The sequence below is a fragment of the Lynx canadensis genome, chromosome D4 (genome assembly GCF_007474595.2).
Source record: "Lynx canadensis isolate LIC74 chromosome D4, mLynCan4.pri.v2, whole genome shotgun sequence".
In the NCBI taxonomy this organism is placed as follows: domain Eukaryota; kingdom Metazoa; phylum Chordata; class Mammalia; order Carnivora; family Felidae; genus Lynx; species Lynx canadensis.
This window is the reverse complement of record NC_044315.2, coordinates 79,691,074-79,703,546: the sequence shown is the minus strand read 5'-3', so window position 1 is coordinate 79,703,546 and position 12,473 is coordinate 79,691,074. Positions and strand designations below refer to the sequence as shown.

The 12,473-nt window shown below is 38.4% G+C and overlaps 1 protein-coding gene and 1 long non-coding RNA gene across 2 annotated transcripts in view; both read left to right on the top strand.

The window, feature by feature from the left end:
- The window catches only part of MEGF9 (multiple EGF like domains 9), an 89,120-nt gene that overhangs the window by 47,225 nt on the left and 29,422 nt on the right, over positions 1-12,473 (top strand). The window lies entirely within an intron of this gene.
- On the top strand, positions 423-10,786 carry LOC115499596. The gene is made up of 3 exons (XR_003964208.1): positions 423-433; positions 4,046-4,048; positions 8,798-10,786. It is a non-coding gene; the product is annotated as an uncharacterized LOC115499596 (long non-coding RNA).

The window sequence follows — 12,473 nt, the reverse complement described above, 5'->3', positions numbered from 1 at the left end:
CAGTTGAACAAATGTAATAAGCAAGTGCTTACTCTGTGAAGCAGAATGACTTCACAATTACACAATTGTTTTTCTTAGTAGAAAACGTCTTGGTATTTAACACTCAAATATCCTAGCATGTTCTTTTCTCTTGATTCAATGTGTTTTGGCTGATGGTTATATAAGAAAAATTTGCATTTGTATCCCAGAAACTCAATAATGCCATATACAGCATTTTAAACAAAGTGACACGTGGCAAGTCTTGTGTTAAATTCCAAGCATAGGGGTGCCTGGGTGGCTCGGTCGGTTAAGCGTCTGAGTTCGGCTCAGGTCATGATCTCACAACTAGTGGTTTCGAGACCCGTGTCAGGCTCTGTGCTGACAGCGCAGAGCCTGGAGCCTGCTTTGACTTCTGTGTGTCTCTCGCTCTCTGCCCCTCCCCCACTTGTGCTCTGTCTCTCAAAAATAGATAAAAATTAAAGAAAAAAAATTCCAAGCATAATTGCTAGAATGTCAGTATCACATGTAGATGGTTTGTAAAATGCATCTCAGGTCAACAAAGAGACGCGCAGTATGTTACTGTGTATAAGACAACTGTTAGCAACCAGTTCCTTTTGGTCAGGAAGTGATGTTTTGAGCATTTTACATCCTAACAAGGGAGTCTGTTACTTAGGTGTAGGTGCTTTACTGTGTTTTAGTTACACTTTAGGAAGTTTGTTAGTAGTTTTGGGTTGATATGTAACGAATTATAATTATTTTCATTTGAAATATTGGAAAATAGGTTCTTTGTTAGCATTTCATGTAGAATATATGATTTTCGGTGATGGATGATTGATGCTAAACAGGAGGTGGAAGATATCCGTATTTTATTATTATTATTACTTGATCTGCATGGACTATTTTCCATATATAACCAATGGGTTCTATTATCCTTAGTAGGTCTTTTTTTTAATGAGTAATGTGCAATTTTATATTATCTGCATACAAAGTATGCTGATCTCTCATATCCTTTACTGTCATCTTCTAATTGGCATCTGGAAGGACCTTGCTTCCCCCATAGCCCTTAAATGTGATGTGTTTCTCTCTCTCACTATTATCTCTGGACCCGGAGTTCGAATAGATATCTTCCTTGCTTCCCTTTGCCACTTCCAGAGTGCTCTCCTTTCTTCCTTATGCTCTCCTTTTGTCCTTTCTTTTTCCTAAAAACCCCACCTCCGAAGCTCACAGCAACATGGCATGCTGTTCTACCTCCTTGTTGCAGTTCCCTCTACCAGGCCCTACCCCTTATTTCTCATACATGGCTCACTGTTGTCTCTATCACTCCATCTGTCAAAATTCTGGGCGATTTCAGTGTCTATAGATGATCCCAACAATGCTTTGGCCTTTCAGCTTCTTGACCTCTTTTCCAACAAGCCTTCCTCTGTGCTCCCACCGATCTTTATTTGTTTTACTCGCCCTATCTCTTGATTGCCCATGGCCCCAATGATAGATGTATTAAGTTTTTTGTGGTAAATCTGTAATCCTTTTCTATGGGTTACTGCAGAGCAATATTTAATTTAAAAAAATTTTAACAGTGTTATTTCAGGCAACTTGTCAGAACAAGCGGTGTATCACTAAAGTCATTCAAAAACCTGTACTTAGAGGAAGTCTTTAGAAGGAAGGCCCAGGGGCTCTAAATCCAGCCATACATGACATTTCTTACTACCAGAAAGGAAGTTAAATTGACATAAGACCAGAGGAACAGAAATGGGAAGTCACAAGACTGTGTACTTTGGCAAGAGCATATGGGTGAACTATGAGGAAAAACCTCTGTATTCTGCTCTGTTATAAATTATATATGAGTTAAGGAAATAGCAAATTGTAGGCAAGTAGTATCTGTGTGTGTGTGTAGTGAAAAGGAAGTGGAATCTGAAAATTGTGACTTTGATTCTATTCTTGGTTTAGCCTCTTACTGTATGACCTTGATGAAGATATCTGATCTCTCTGAGCCTCAATGTTTCCATCTGTAAAATAGGATTAGTGTATGTGACATGAGGATTTTTGTGAAACTTAACTTGTGTGTGTGTTTGTCCACTTACATTGTGACTGGCACATAGATTCAGCTCAGTAACTCCCAGGAATTGAATCTATTTTTTCTTTTTAAAACATGAGGAATAGAATTGGTGAGTCACAAAACAGGAGGATCCAACCTGTGTTGGAATATTTGTTTTTGTTGGTAGGCTAAGGAAGCAATTGTTGATTCTAACAGAAAAAAAGTTTAAATTATTTTCTCCCATTTTCATAAACATATTAAGCCTCTTAAAATCAGACAATCTATATTCTAGAATAATAATAATAGTTAAAGTTAATTGAACACGTGCTAGGCACTGTCCGAAGCCCTTTGCATGTAACAGTTGATTTAATTGCCGCAGCAGGCACTATTATTATAATTCTCACTTGCACAGGAAAAAAACAATCAGAAGTTAGGTACTTTGCCTAACTTACTAGGTAATAGCCAATAAGTAAAAGTGTTGGGGTTGAAATATTTGCAACTTGGATCTGGAGTTTGGGATATATTATATAATTACAAAAATTGTATATTAGATTATAGAATTGGTGACTCACAAAGAGGGGCAAAAATTTTGGAGTAAAACTATTGCTTTTGCTCTTGTCTAGAAGCCTTTAATCTACGCTAGACTGAAGTGTACAAAACTACTAGAATCCAGTATAAAACAGCTTATAAATATATGCTGAATTTCTAAGTAGAATACAGTAGGAAAGGTATAAACTGAAGTAATAAGGACACAGGCTTTCCAGAGGAGGTGGGAACTGAGATATGCTTCAAGTTATGATTTGGGAAGGCAGAGGACTGAGAAGGAGACCTGTCAGGGGCGCCTGGGTGGCTCACTCGGTTAAGTGTCCAACTTCAGCTCAGGTCATGATCTCACAGCTTGTGAGTTCAAGTCCCGCGTTGGGCTCTGTGCTGACAGCTCAGAGCCTGGAGCCTGCTTCGGATTCTGTGTCTCCCTCTCTCTCTGCCCCTACCCTCCTTGTGCTCTCTGTCTCTCATAAATGAATAAATGTTAAAAATAAAAAAAATAAAAATAAAAAAAAAAAGGAGACCTATCAGGAGAAAAAAAAAAAAAACCTGTGCAAATTTAAGTGAATTTCCTGAGATTATACAATGGAATGAGAAATCTGATCTCCTAACACCTACTTAAATTCTTATCTGTTTCCACCTCCCTGTTCTCTTTTTAAAAATAAATAGAAGTAGAAAAGTGGACACAGTTTCCATCCTGATTCTCTCATACATCTAATGCCCATGGAACAAACGGCTGGCTTTCAAAAAATTCATCTCCCTGTGCCTTATGCCCCTGTACTTTCAGCGGGAGTTGCCCCAGTGAGGGTAGAACTTGGCCACAGGAGCCAGATGTGGGTTGAGCAACGTCTTTATGTGCAAACACAGAGTCCTTTATATACTGACAGATGGCCGCCCCCTCACAGCACCATTGGTGTTCCAACCTGTTTAATTGGGAAGGAGTTGGTCTACAATATCTCAACTTTCCATTTTTGCTTTTGCAATGCATTTCTAATGTTCTCCTGATTTATATTTGGACATATGTCTAATAAGTGAATGGAGAAATCAGATAGCATTTTTGTTTTACGCCTTTTGCCTAGTGAGAGCCTGGATCTCTTAATATGGCCCTTAAAATATTGTTAGGGCTGGCTTTATATGTAGACAGTTATATACTGATTTGAAATTTTTTTTTAATGCATTCATAGCGGGCGAGTATACAAGGTGCATGATTTTAGACTGTCTCTGTAAGACAACAAAGAAGTTCTGTAGTGGTGTAATATCCTTTTACATAAAATCTGTGGTTGCTTCTGTACAGTGAGTATATTTTGAAATGTTTACTATTTTGAATTTTAATCATGGGAATATGCCCTGGGACAGAAGGCAGAATTTTATTCATGAAGTAGACTTATGCTGAGATAGATGTCAAATAAAAAGATGGCAAGCCTCAGGGGCGCCTGGGTGGCTCAGTCAGTTGAGCGTCCGACTTTGGCTCAGGTCATGATCTCACAGTCCGTGGGTTCAAGCCCTGTGTCGGCTCTGTGCTGACAGCTCAGAGCCTAGAGCCTGCTTCGGATTCTGTGTCTCCCTCTCTCTGTGTCCCTCCCCTGCTCACGCTGTCTCTCTCTGTCTCAGAAATAAATAAACATTAAGAAAAAAAAAAAAAAAGATGGCAAACCTCAGAGGCTCATATTCACATGGGGCTCTGAAAATCATCTCTTGGGTAATAATTGGGAGTAACAGCTACTTGTGTAAACTCTTTATTACTTTGCCTATAATTCTGGGAGATCAAGAAAAAGTGATTTACTAGTAGAAAAAATTAACAATTGAGGAAAGCTGTATCATTTTCTTCACTCACTTCATTTAATAAAGGCGTTGTGTCTGGCAATTACGTGTCCAAAGACATTATCCCTGTGCTCACAGAGCTTACTCTCAGTGGAAAGATAGAAATGCAAACAAGCTATGAGTATTCACAAAGTGCACAGGAGATTCAGGGAAGTCTTAAGAGACGAAGCTGTGTTTAGGTTGCGACTTGAAAAATGAGTAGCAATTTGTATGAAAGAACAAGGGATCTTTAGTAGAGTGCAGGTGGCTTACTATTTCTTGAAGGCAAGAACACTTGTTAGCAGTGGAGAGGAAGGGTTGCAGGAGAGTAGGAAATGATAAGAGACGAGACTTTTGTCTGTCTGTTTACTGTTGTATCTCTAACATGTATCTCTAACACCTAGAACAGTGCCTAGCACAAGGTAGATTCGTAAATGCTGATGAATGAATAGAATGAATGAATGAAGAATAAAATAAACAGGGCCAGACCATAAAAGGCCTAATATGCAAACTTTATCCATTGAAAAATACCGTAAGGGGGGGATATTGGATTTGCTTTTAAGAAAAATCACGGGGCGCCTGGGTGGCGCAGTCGGTTAAGCGTCCGACTTCAGCCAGGTCACGATCTCGCGGTCCGTGAGTTCGAGCCCCGCATCGGGCTCTGGGCTGATGGCTCAGAGCCTGGAGCCTGTTTCTGATTCTGTGTCTCCCTCTCTCTCTGCCCCTCCCCCATTCATGCTCTGTCTCTCTCTGTCCCAAAAATAAATAAACGTTGAAAAAAATAAATAAACGTTGAAAAAAAAAATTAAAAAAAAAAAAAAAAAAAGAAAAATCACTCTGCCATTGGGGGAGTGGGGAAATCTTTTTTTTTTTTTTTTTTTACAATATTTTTGTTTTTGTTTTTCTATTAACATTTCCTTTTAGCCTTGAATTTTTACTAAATTTCCTCCTGACTTAAAAATCTTGTTTCTAATCTGGGAATTTGAAATCTTGGTACTTAATGTTACACCAGTTTTTCCAAAGAGTTCAAACCACTTTAACACCAGGACATGGTAAAAATTTGCAGCCATTTGAAGCAACTGGTAGGCTTTTTATATATTGTCATTAGCTGGTACCATTAAGTGTTCTGAGAGGTGAGTGTAAAATGTAAAAAGTATGTGTTTTTTTTTTTTTTTAACAACAATTAACTTTCAAAGAGAAAAAAAAGAAAAATCACTCTATCAGAAGTCTGGTGGATAGAGAGAGTGAACTGGGGCAAGGAGACCAGTAAGGAGGATATTGTAACAATCCAAGCAAGAGAGCTAAAGACCTGATGTAAGACATTGGCACTGGCATTGGCAATGGTGCTGGAGAGGTGGGAACCAATGTAAGAGGTATTTGGACAGTAAAATATACAGGGCTAGGTGGTTGTTCATATGTACAGAGGAAAGGGAAAGAGAGAGATGACTCTCCCTTGTTTCTTTCTGGGTTGGGTGCCTGAGTGAAGAGATATTCCATTAACTAGATAAAGAATACAGGTATATAAGCAAGATAGAGGGAGATGATGATGTTAGGTTTTAAACATGTTCATTTTGAAGTGATGGTGGTATATTCAGATAGAGATGTCTGGTAGAGACTTGCATATATATTGTGTACCAAACTCAAGAAATCTTATAGCATATTCTTATGCTATTCCTTGGGAAAACAGAACAATGCCTCATAGCTTTAATTTTATTTAAAAGTAATTTTATTTTATACCCTAATTATTCTTCTTGCAATTGTACCAATCTCTAGTTTAAATTATCTTCTTAAAATTCACTTCTGTATTTTTTCCTTGAAGGTAGAATTTTAAAAGGCAGCCATCTTAGTCAAAAGCAGGTAACTGACCTCAGCCTGTTTCCTATTGTAATTAATTTGTTCCAGTAGATGTTTGCACAGTGCCAATGGTTTATGTCTTAGAAGATATTTTAAGCATATTACACCAAGTATCATGGTAAGTTCACGGTAAAACAAATTAGACTAAAATTTGAATGTTAATAAATGGCCAGACAGAGGCTTACTCGGAAAAAGGCACCGAGTGCATTGAGTTTAAGTGTAAATAATGTGTGTCTGTTACAGTTTAGATAGCTCTGTATGTTTTTCAGCACACTTCTAGCTTACGTCCTCCATTCAATACAGTGCATGCTCTGCCCTCTTGGTCTTCTAATTATTAACTAGAAGAACAGCTGTAGTCAAATAATTAAAAAAAACCCAACACATCTTTCTTCCAGCTATTGATGACCTTTGAGAACATTAACATAACATGTCACAGTGAATTGATACAGTTGCTGTTGATCAAACATGGTACTTTCCTAAACCATGCTGCAGACTCTTCTACTTGTTTATTTTATTAGCCTACTTTTAGGCCAGTTTGGGATTAAAAAAATTTTTTTTTAATGTTTATTGATTTTTGAAGGAAAGAGAGACAGAGTGTGAGCAGGGGAGGGGCAGAGAGAGAGGGGGGGACACAGAATCTGAAGCAGGCTCCTGGCTCTGAGCTGTCAGCACAGAGCCTGACATAGGGCTCAAACCCATGAACTGTGAGATTGTGACGTGAGCTGAAGTTGGACGCTTAACCAACTGAGCCATCCAGGTACCCCTGGGATTTTTTAAAGAAATATTTTAAAGTTAAAGTTTTGTTATTGATAATATTAAATGGTAATTTATTTTGCTTCTTCTGAAAGACTTCCACAAATATGTAAATGTATATGTGCTAATACTACAAATAATCAAGTTTGTACAAATGCAGTATTTGGCATCAAGGTGTTTATTTATTTAAAAAATTTTGTGCAAGATACTTTAATACATCCTGTGGGAAATAAAAGATTAATAAGACAGTGGGTCTTACTCCAAAGGAGCTTCCAGTTTAGTAAGGACACCAAAAAAAAAAAATGTATATAAATAATTATAATATGAAGTAAAAATTGACATCATAAACTAAAAAGATAAAATGTTAAGGGGATTAAGAATCTGGGAGATCTCACTTATAGCTGAAAAAATCAGAGATGATTTCATTGAAGAGATAGCTTTTGACTTCAGTTTTGAAGATAGGAAAGGATTAGGCATATAGAAGTGGACAAGGTGGGAAAGGATGTTATTATAGAACAGGAAAGATCAAGATTAATGACTCAGAGATGTGCCTATATAGGATGTAAGGTGGAAGGGAAGTGGGGGCAGAGGAGATAAATCTGTCAAGTCCTGCTGGGGTCAGGTCATGGAGGGCCTCAAGGGCCAGACGAATGATTTGGATTTTATTCATGAAGTAGTCTTTAGGCGGAAGAAAGATCAGCACTGTGTCCTTGCAGTAGTAGGATGGATGGATATAAGTAAGGGGAGATTAGAGGCAGAATGAAAACTAGTGAGGGCCCAAATTAGGATAATAATAGTAAGAACAGAGAGAATAAATAAATCAGAGAGAATAAATCAAACAGAATAGATTGTGGACAATAGCAAAAATGGTGATATGCCCCATGATAGCAAGATTTCTGTGTCTAATACTCTGTCAAGTTTGGGATTCTTGCATTACTACACACACACAAATCTAAAGGTAGTTTGTATTTCTAAGTTGAATTTAAGGAATTGCTCAGTCTCAGGTTTCCTTCTCAGGCCCATACTCTCTCCCCGAGTTCCCATTCTTCCTTTGTTGATGGCCGCAGGGATCGAATCTGCTTTCCTATATGCTTCAGCGGTTGCGGCCGCCCACTGTGTCCCAGGGGATTTTTATTCCCAATGCAGCCTTGCTGCTGAGTGTCAGCAGGGTCCCCACATGCATGTTCTTTCTGTGTTGCTAAAAATAAATCCAAGGGCCCTTTACCTTTCGAGAGTTCTAAAAAACGATTAATCGTTGTAGAGAGGTTTGTAGGGGTAGCGAATATAAAAGATATGGGTAAGTTGAATGGTTATATAATTGACAAACTTTTCCACAAACAAGGTGCAAATATAGGCATACCTCTGTTATTTTGCCAATTAATTATTCTGACACTCATATGCCTCAGTAGCAGCCCAGTTTCCTTTTGAGGCAACCCATTCTCCAACAATTAATTACTCATTTTCCAATATCTCTAGGGTTCAGCCCTTCTCTGATGCTGAGTATCAAGGGAATGCGATTCTAAACAGGTCACTGACATTACTGTTTTTCACTCCTATGTAGAAAGGCTGGGTTGAAGCCTGGCCCTGAACAGCCTGACAGATTGTGCTTGCTCACTACTGTAGTGATGCTTTTACTGGCCCAGATCCTTGCAGAGGCAGCAACAAGTCTTTGAGGAGGATGAGCCCACGCGTCAGTGCCAAGTTCTTTCAGGACGCTCTAAACTAGGGCTCCAGAGTCATAGATCTCAACAATCAGCTCCTTCAGTCTATCCATGCAGCCCTATTCCAGCACACAAGCCAGCTCCAAGAGTACCAGTTGAGGACATTTTGTAGGATCTGTCACCTAACAACCCCAAATCTCCCTCCCTCCCCAATAAAACAGGTCTTGCCAAACCTTTCCCCCAGGACAGCGGTGCCTACTCGCTCTGTACCACACAGCTAAGAGAAACTGGAACAAGTGATTCTTCACCCGGTCAAGAGAATTTGCTTCGCAACTACTTTCGATGCCTGCCCAAATGGCAAAGCATTTGTAAACTTCTCTTGCTAAAGAAGAAAGAAACCACAGATTTAATCTTTAGTTAAGCATCTCTTGGATAGGACATTTTACTATACTTAAAAAGGTTAAAAATCTTATAAACATATAGTGGTTTTCTGACATGAAGTTTGACTTCTCTCTCAGATGAAAACACCACACAAGTTGGCGAATAACATTAGCATTATTACTCTCACCATCAACCCCAGAAGGAACAACATTAACATTTATTGAATGTTTGCTATGTGCCAGGCTATGTTTCACAGGTGGAGAAACTGAGACTTGAGTAATTTGCTCCAAAACAGTCAGTGCCAGAAACGGGCTCAAACCAATACCTGTCTGACTATCCTGCCTTTAGTAGGCCCCAGTGTTTCTTAATTGAGTGGCTGAACCTCTGCTTATTTTCTAAATAAACCTAATAACCATCCTAAGTTAAGCTACCATACAGACAGATCCCCAGCATGAAAACTCATCATTTGAGTGATCGAGATAACATCATCAGTAATAAGTCATGTGGTAGTATCATGTACCCCCTAATATGAGGCAATGAGAACGTCATGTTACCTCTGCGATTGTCTTCCCTAAAACCCATACTCTCGGTCTAATTATGACAAGACACCAGACAAACCTAAATTGAGGAACATTTTATAAAATAACTAGTACTCTTCAAAAGCTTCAAGGTTCTAAAAGGCAAGGAAAGACCAAGAAACTGTCAGATTGGAGGAGGCCAAGGAGTCATGACCAGTAAACGTAAGGTGTTATCGTGGGTTGGATCCTGGAACAGAAAAAGAACATTAGTGTAAAAATTAGGGAAATATGATAAGGTCTATATTTAATAGTACTATAGCAATGTTAATTGTCAATTTTGACGAATATACCATAGTTGTATAAGAAGTTAACCTTAGGGGAATTTGGGTGACGAATATACAAGAACTGTCTGTACTATCTTTACACTTTTCTTTAAATCCAATATTATTTAGAAATAAAAAATTAACATGATTGTTAGGGCAGTCAGTCAAGGGAATATGGATGGTATTAGTGTTTTCTGATGACGGTGTAGTTGGTCCTACTGATAATTCTCAGCCTTGGGTCTGGAAGAGGAATCAGGATAAGGAAATTAACTTTGCTGGCATGAAGAGCTGCCACTTTAGATGTATGACATTGTGGTTAGAATATACAATCAAATTCATAGCCTACTTTACTGGTTTTAATATCTCTTTTTTCTCTAAAGTTTTAAAAGAGCGTCTAAACCTTGTATTAGTAGACTTAGGCTACAATAGGACTCTTGTTCCCACACAGAAGGCTTTGTCTTCCCCTGTGTCCCCTGAAAGAAAATTAAATCAGCATGACTTGTTCCATCTCAGATGGTTTTTTTTTTATAGCAAGAAATATGTTTCCTAGAGGGTAGAGAGAAATACGGGACTGTTCATCTTTTTTCTCCTTGGATTTGGTCTCCACTCAAAATATCTAAATTTGTCAATCCCAGAGAGAGATCTTGACTTGAAGTTTCTCCAAAGTTCCTATGAAAAGGGACACAAGTACTTTAGCTGTGATTATTTTAATATTTGAAGTGTATAGGACTAGTTTAGAAAATTATCAATTCCATTATTATCGTTCTTTATATATTAGATGAATTCTCTGGTATGATATATTCAGTGTGTTTCAACAATTTGGGTATTTCGGGCTTGCTCCTGTGGTTATAAATTCAGTAGGTTTCCAGGTAATGTTAATAACTAACGTCTGTAAAGTCAGTTACAATTAATAGTATTTTCTTAGCCTGTACATTTAATCATTTGATTCTAACAACAACCCTGTAGGTAAGGTGAGGTTGAAGTAGTTAAGGATGGTTTCCTACCAAATTACAGATGAGAAGTAATAAATTGAAAGGTTACCTGATAAGCCCAAGCTTGGATGTCTGTTAAATTCCAGAGCAAGAGCAGTTAACTCCAGATCTTCTGACACCTATCCCATGTTCTTTCTGTTACCTTAAACTCCCATGGCATGCAGTTCTGGGCTAGTATATGCCCCTATGCTCAAGGTCACAAGTTCTTAACCTACAAGGAGAAAAGCACATGAAACGTAATGGTGGATATGTACGTTTTTCTGTGGAAAAGGTCTATAAGATTTAATAGATTCTCAAAGAGATCTGAGATGCCATCAAGTTTAAGAAGAAACTCATATTAGGGGGTACATGATACTACCACATGACTTATTACTGATGATGTTATCTCGATCACTCAAATGATGAGTTTTCATGCTGGGGATCTGTCTGTATGGTAGCTTAACTTAGGATGGTTATTAGGTTTATTTAGAAAATAAGCATCAAGTATGTCATCCTAAATACTATCAGGAAGGACATAGACATTCTTCTCACACTGCCAGAAGCAGTAATGAAAATATGGCTTATATTGTCAATAACAGAATCACTTCCTCCTCGTCTGCCAATTCCTAACACATACACTATGACCATTTCCTTAATTAAGTTTTAAATTTGCTGATCCTGGGGCGCCTGGGTGGCTGAGTCGGTTGAGCATCCGACTTTGGCTCAGGTCATGATCTCACCGTTCGTGAGTTCGAGCCCGGCGTTGGGCTCTGCGCTGACAGCTTGGAGCCTGGAGCCTGCTTCGGATTCTGTGTCCCCCTCTCTCTCTGCCCCACCTCTGCTTGTGCTCTGTCTCTCTCTTTCTTTCAAAAATGAATAAACACACAAAAAATTAAAAAAAAAATTAAATTTGCTGATCCTGAATTGGTTTTTTAAAAGAGTTCTATGATTGAATAAAATGCCCAGTAAAAGATATTATAGATATTTGAAAGAAAAGTTTTTACAGAAAAATATATTAGTTTTTTCAACTAAACTGTTCACCCAAGGAAGCTGCATAATCCAGGAGAGGCAGCAGGAGGAACAGAAGGAAACTAACATTTGATAAATCTGTTAAACCTCTGTTTTTGATGCTTTACACATATAACCTCTCTGACTTCTTAGAACAACTTAGGTGTCTTGCTCTTAGAAACTGAGTTACTAAGCAATATGGCATAATTAATAAATGGTAGAGCTTAGATTTGAGCCCATGTCTATCTGACTCCAAGACTCTCCTCACTGTACCCTAAAATGGAGTGGGCAAGATTAGATATGGCATTGTAAGTCTCAGTGTAAGTGTAGGTGTAGGTATGGGTGAACTTGATTCATCAACCTAAGGAGTGGCCAACAAAGACATAAATCTGTAAATCAGAGCTGGGCTACAATGAAATTAAATATTGTATAGAAGAAGGCAACATGAGTATTGAGAGCATCCATAGAGAATCATTTGAAAGTCAGGAATTAGGATATTATAAATATCAAAGTTGAGTCCACTTGACTTGCTGGGGCTTAAATGGCTTAAATGACAGGCATTTGACATGTGGGAGATCTGGAAGTAAGTGTTGTGAACCTAGTCATCGGGGTGGGAAGTGGGAAGATAGGACCACTGGGACCAGGAG